Consider the following 6,753-nt stretch of genomic DNA (forward strand, 5'->3'; position numbering starts at 1 on the left):
CACTATCATAAGACGATATCATCAAATTGATTACAAATTATTTATTAGAAAAATATTACTTCGCCACTATCTTAAGTCATCATCAAATTGATTATAAATTATTTATTAGAAAAATATTATTAAAATATTTTTGGAGGTATAAAAATCTTTAAAAACCTGCATTATTACATTTAAATATGTGTCATAAACCTTAATACAAGAAACGGTAATACATTGAATAAACTATCAATCTTACTTATAACAATTTCGCAAAGCTATGCTTAGTTAAAACACAAATTTACTCGATCAGCTGTAAGTCAAAACCCGCCATCTTGCCTTTTAATAAGGTTTAAACTAGGAACTGGTGATGTCTTTGATAGATATTTAAGCAATTCTTAACCACCTCTTAAGGCTAAAGCAAGTTTATAAGTCCGACTGCTAGACACCAGCTTATTAACAACACGTATAAATTCATTAATCGAACCAAAGCATCTAACTTCGCTTTGTCGTAGTTGGATAAAATTGACACAAATCTTAAACGAAATGAAAAAAACAAAGCCGTTTCTTAAAACCCATCATAAAACTACTAACAAATAGCTGAGTCCCTCAGAATCATGAGGGTGCGAAGATTAAATATGGCGCCCTAATTCCTCCTATTTAGTCCGATTGAAATTCCACTCTGCATATTGTAGGTTATAATTAATACTCAGTCTCCCGCGGGACTTCTCTCATTACGCTCTGTTACTTTGCCAACTTTACGAAATGTCTTTTGGAAAATACGATTTTGGCTGTTTGGATTTTGATAAAATTAATTGTACTAAATCATATTTTTACTGTTTTGGATATTTTTTTATTCTAATTTCTCGGACCACATCGGGGTTTCAAGATAAATTTTGATAAAAGTAATTGTAAATAATATCAGCCCTGTATTATATACTTGCCCACTGCTGAGCACGGGCCTCCTCTACTACTGATAAGGATTAGGCCTTAATCCACCACGCTGGCCTAGTGCGGATTGGTAGACTTCACACACCTTCGAAATTTCTATAGAGAACTTCTCAGATGTGCAGGTTTCCTCACGATGTTTTCCTTCACCGTTAAAGCGAACGATAAATTCACAAAGAATACACACATGATTTTAGAAAAGTCAGAGGTGTGTGCCCTTGGGATTTGAACCTGCGGACATTCATCTTGGCAGTCAGTTCCACACCCAACTAGGCTATCGCCGCTTAAAGTAATTGTACTACATCAGATTTTTTTTGTTTTTAAAGATATCTTTTTTATTATGCCCTCTTATACAACTGTTCTGTCGTACTTTGAAATGTCCGACTAACTCGTTAAACAGCTAATTTAGTGATAGATTAAGATGTCAAAATATTTTTCTATAATATAAAAGAAGATGGTCCGTAGTCAACAGCTTGGCTGTACCTCTGGCATTGCTTCAGTCCATGTGCAGCGGATGCTGCTTATCATCAGGTGGACTGTTTGCTCGATTGCCTACTAAGCAGTGCCGAATTTATATTTTTTGTTAATGAAGGCCACTATTTACGCCGCCCCATGTAGATTTCTAAAATTCTTAATAATTTTCTATTTTTTTTGTATTATGGAAGGCACTAAAGTTAAATAAACGAATGATTAATTAAATCGAGTGAGCGTCCTCTGAAATCTGCCGCCCCTAAGAAGCTACCGCCCATAGATCGCGGCCTATACAGCCTATTTACAAATCCAGGACTGCTACTAAGGTAATCAAATAAATTTTGGTTTCAGACAACCAAACGGTATAGGTAGGTACGGTCTAGAGCGATAAGACCATTTTGTACGGCTTTTTTTGTTTATCAATTATTTTTTTTAATTGTTAGACTCAAGAATAAGTTTTGTATTTAGTTTCACTGGTCTAATTCATCTTACATTTTTTTAAACTCTCAAGCTGCATAAAAGCACGTACATGAAATTAAAACTAAAAAAAAGCTAAATAGGTCAATCTCATTATCACTCAACTCGGATTCCCCTCGTAAGTCGCCCTAAACTCTATTCAGAAGCGAAATATGGCAATTAATCAAAGAAAATCCAAAGCGAACTTGTTATAAAGTCTATTAAATTCGCATACTATCGCTCACGTCGACATTTCTGTACAATAGATTATGAATTGCTAGCATTTATTACGTTTTGTTTGGCTGCAAAGATATGTTTGCTGTTATATTTGGCGTCGGTAGCCCCTTTTGTGTATTGTGTAGCTATAAATTACGGAATGGTGTAGATAAGATTGTTTTTGCATATAAATATTATTAATAAAAGCGGGAAAATAATAAAAAAAATTGTGCGTTCAAATTTTGAACCCACTAGAAATTAAATTGTTAAACATTGTTTCAATAGTTGTGAAGATGTTTACGAAATAATATTGGGAATCAGGCGAATGGGGAAATCTATGTAATTACCTTATTTAAGCTTGTTACCTACTATTGCTGAGCATAATATTATATAAATTATTAATAACTATCTACTTATAAAGACAGAAAGAAGTTTGTAGTAGTGGAACTCCTTTCAAAATATGTATGGCAATAAGTAGTTGTATAGCGATTGTTAAATATTATTATTGTGTTATTCCATCGCCCATATTAAATTTTTTGGATGGCGAAGTAAAGGAGCTGATGTTATGTGCATTTTAGGTCAGAATTCCAATGCTTACCAATGAGATATATACTGGTGGCAGATCTCTCATATGTGAGAGTCCGCCTGGGTAGGTATCATCGCAATATCTATTTCTGCCGCCAAGCAGCAATGTGTAGTCACTGTTAAGTTTCCGAGTTTGAAGGACATTGTAGCCAGTGTAACTACTGCATATAATAAGACTTTACATCTCATGTCTCAGGATGGCGAGCGCAGTAGAATACCAAACAATATTCTGTAATTCAAGGTTTAGGATGGTGTTTCTATTGTTTATGCGCGGTCGTATCGCTTACCATCAGGCGAACAGCAAGCTCGTCTCGTCATTCAAAGCAACCAAGAAAAAAAGAAGGGAAGATATACAAGTTTTCCTGATTTGATGTTAGACCATCTGTATGGTGATCGGGGATCGTGTATACAAAATATCATCTAAACAAGTCTAAACGCCTGTTCAATTCCTCTTAGCAATTACCAAACAGTGACATTGCCATTTCAGTTCCATAGACGTTTATTGAAGGTGATAAATTGGCGTACACAATCAGTGGTCTTTGCCCCCTCGCCCTTCGCCCCTTGCCCGAGGGTCGTCAATAGTCAATGGTCCAATAATCCTGCTCGCAATCACTGCGTCTCCGGTCATTACGCGATATGAATATGTTACTGTGTGTGTAAGATTTAGGGAGATTAGTATAAAGTTTGGAGATATAATTGATGTTAGACTGGCAGGCGTAATAAATAAGTCAATTTTGAAATATGTTAAAAAATATTACGTTAAAGCCATATTAGAGTTGAATAAGGCAGGTGAAATAAAATAGTAAGGTTTGGAACATAAATTAAGTGATGTTAGATTCTAATAGTTTGTTAAATGAGAAATATTATCATTAATGTGTATAGAATTTAAAAATAAATAAATTAAACGGTAAAATACTATATGTTATCTTTAATATTTAAGGGAAGATGCAATTACTAAGCAGTACAGCATAATTGTGCCAATAATTATTAATTGTCAAATATTGCTCAATGAAATTTTATTTTTACTAAACTGTACTTCCCATCATGTGCTGTAGGCTCAATGTCGTAAAAAACTACATATTAAAAAAATCCACACACATAACCTAGCCATATTTTATAATAATAAATAAAATCATTTTTTTTATTTATGTCAAAAAGATCTAAACAATCTGGACATTTCCCAAACTGTCTCATTTCAATCTAACCAACAACATTCAGTCATTCGAGCTAGTAACCGGCCGGCTAACCCTTGTTAATGTTAGAAGATATTAAGATACGGCTAATCCGCACATAACTTAGGATCAAGACAGTTAAACTCGGTTTAGAATCCACTGACCGCTGTCCTGCGTTTAATTTCAACGGGAAATTTCGGCCGTACACAGTAATGATTTTACTAGCCCCTACCAAATTTGCTTTACATACTATCTCAACAATATGACCTTTATTACAACGGGATAGAGTTCAAAATTGCTTGATTAAAATTTTCAGAGGTCTTTTACGTTGGTCGAAAGGTGTCGTAAGATTTTATGCGTTAAACTCTTCATGCAAAGAGCTCCTGTGGGTAGCGTTACTGGTTTTTGGCTATTGAAACTTGACCCCAAGGGACGTTTTGCAATTACGGTATTGTGTTAATTAAGAATTGTTTATGGTATGTTGTTTATGAGTGATTGTTAGGAAATTGTGTCGGACATTTTGATTATTTGGTATTTTTAATAGTTTGACAGCGTCATCCACAACAAGACATTGACAATATATATTGGAACTAGCTTTTGCTCGCGGCTTGGGCTGCATGAAGAAGTTTTCCGAGATAAAAGTCCCGTTTTACATTTTCCCGGGATAAAAAGTAGACTATAACCTTCCCATAGTCTTAAACTATTTCCACACCAAATTTCATAAAAATCCGTTCAGTAGATTTTGAGAAAATCGATAACATACAGACAGACAGAAAAGGGGACTTTGTTTTATAATTTGTAAAGATGGCGAAAAGAAAGAAAATTTCAAATTATTTATAAGTTGCCTAACATTTATTATTACTTAAAACTATTCCACGATGTTTATTAACTGAAAGTAATATTTATTTCACAGCATTGCTAAGAGACAAAACATTAATTATATTTATCTCTACATTCTCTAACAACTTTATGCAAGAATCAAATCCAACACAAAACATAACAAACCATAAACAGTTTTGCGTTATAATGTCGCTCGTTAATTCAAACAATAGGGGGCGAGCAGAGACGTATCTAAAATTTAATTGATTGTGTTACATTGTGTTGTGACGTTTCATTACTTTTACAAATCGGTTAATTTTAACTTTGCACCGTATCTAATGGTGATTATGATTTAAATTAAGTTTTAACATTCAGTAATGAAGTATATATGTCTTTGCTGTGTTTTTTATTTCATAAACATGGCGATTAATTTTATTGCACGGATTCAAATATTTTTTTACTATGACAATAATTTTTATATATTATTTTAAATAATACACGGATTATTCTATTTTTTTTTTATAAGTGCACAGGAAAATCATCCTACTGCACCTGATGGTAAGTGTAGTAGGGTCCAATAGAATGTTGACTGCCAAGAGATGATGAAGAGATGTTATACGATTATAATAATAATATTATGTAATACTTAATCAAACAAGATGCTTGAGTATTGAATAAAATATGATTTAAAATACCATTTTGATATGTTAAAAAAATCCTATTTTTATTTTAATATTCTTTTTATATTAATTGATAATATATTTCGCAAAAAAAAATTAAAGTTTAGTTCATTATATTTCGCTACTTCAAACTACGTCATGAAGTTAACGAGCATGTTGAAATATTTTTCGATTTTGTTTATAACAATAAAAAAATTAACAATAATAATTATTCTAAAACCCTTAAAAGTAAAATATATTAAAAAAAAAACAAAAAAGAAATGCTCTGCCGTGACAGTGAGTACACTGCCGTGACCAGGATTCGAACCTGGGTTACTACGGCCACAACGTAGGGTCCTAACCACTAGACGATCACGGCTGTCAGAGCGATAGTAGAGGTGGCGAAATTAGTAATTGCTTCCGACAATAGAGTCACTTATCAACAATGTAACATTTTTTTGCAGCTGAGGCAAGAATACGTCAGTTACTGAATTACATTGTATCAATTATTTTTCAATTATGATTTTACGCTGTTCGACTTGTTCAGTAGCGTGACGAGTAACTTTCTAATTGGGAAATGTAGAGATCGCGCGTTCAATTCTTGATGATAAAAAAACGTGATTAGTAAATAATATATTATGTTTTTGCTTGATATAATATAGTAAAAAAAGTTGTGTCAGATAGTATCATAAAAGGCAGTGCTTGCATGTTTTTTTTTTGTATAGTGTTTAATGGTAGAGATCACTAAAATAAAACGGACTGAAATAAATTTCGGAATTTTTCGCGGTATTTTATATTATACTTTTCTTCCAACGTTTCGTAGACTTTACAGCCTTCATGGTCACAGGAAGGATTAAGGTGTTGGTCATCCGAAAAGTTAAAGTTTTCTACCTATATTTTACAATTATTATAGATTCTTTCTTTATTGTTTTAGCTGTTGGCGGCCCGATTTATGCAGAATGAGTTCGCAGTGTTTTGAAGTCTGGTGGCCGGTCTTTTGGGTTCCGGTTTAATCAAATGTAGAACAGGATCTTCTCTATTGAAATTCGGATGTTTTTTAATTAAATAGCCTCGCGAATCATCCTAGACAGGAATCCGTGTTCTTTGGCAAGGATTTTTGCCTTGATCTAGTCGCAGATAATGGTAATTGGAGCCTTCCTCAGAGTGTTCAGCAACTTCATAACTGGTGATATAATTGTTAGTTTACTCTGTGCTATAAAAATCATAACATTAATTTCTTAAAGAGAAATCTATTGGAAATACTCAAAATAATATTTCCATTTTCATAACAAACCTCATTACATTAACAGCCTTTGTCTAACCGTTTAACAGGCACGGGGGCCAAAATTACCCCCATATTTATTTATTCACACTTTAAGCGATAGACACCGATTACTGTGACCACTATGTAACAAGGGAATGGTTTTAATGAATGAGCTTGTTTAGATAAT

General features: G+C 33.2%; 1 non-coding gene across 1 annotated transcript; it reads right to left on the reverse strand.

Annotated features, from left to right (window-relative positions):
- Positions 1-5,609: 5,609 nt before the first annotated feature.
- On the reverse strand, positions 5,610-5,681 carry Trnah-gug. Its single transcript has one exon. It is a non-coding gene; the product is annotated as a tRNA-His (tRNA).
- Between the last annotated feature and the right edge of the window lie 1,072 nt (positions 5,682-6,753).

Source organism: Manduca sexta, chromosome 6, assembly GCF_014839805.1.
Source record: "Manduca sexta isolate Smith_Timp_Sample1 chromosome 6, JHU_Msex_v1.0, whole genome shotgun sequence".
Taxonomy (NCBI): Eukaryota; Metazoa; Arthropoda; class Insecta; order Lepidoptera; family Sphingidae; genus Manduca; species Manduca sexta.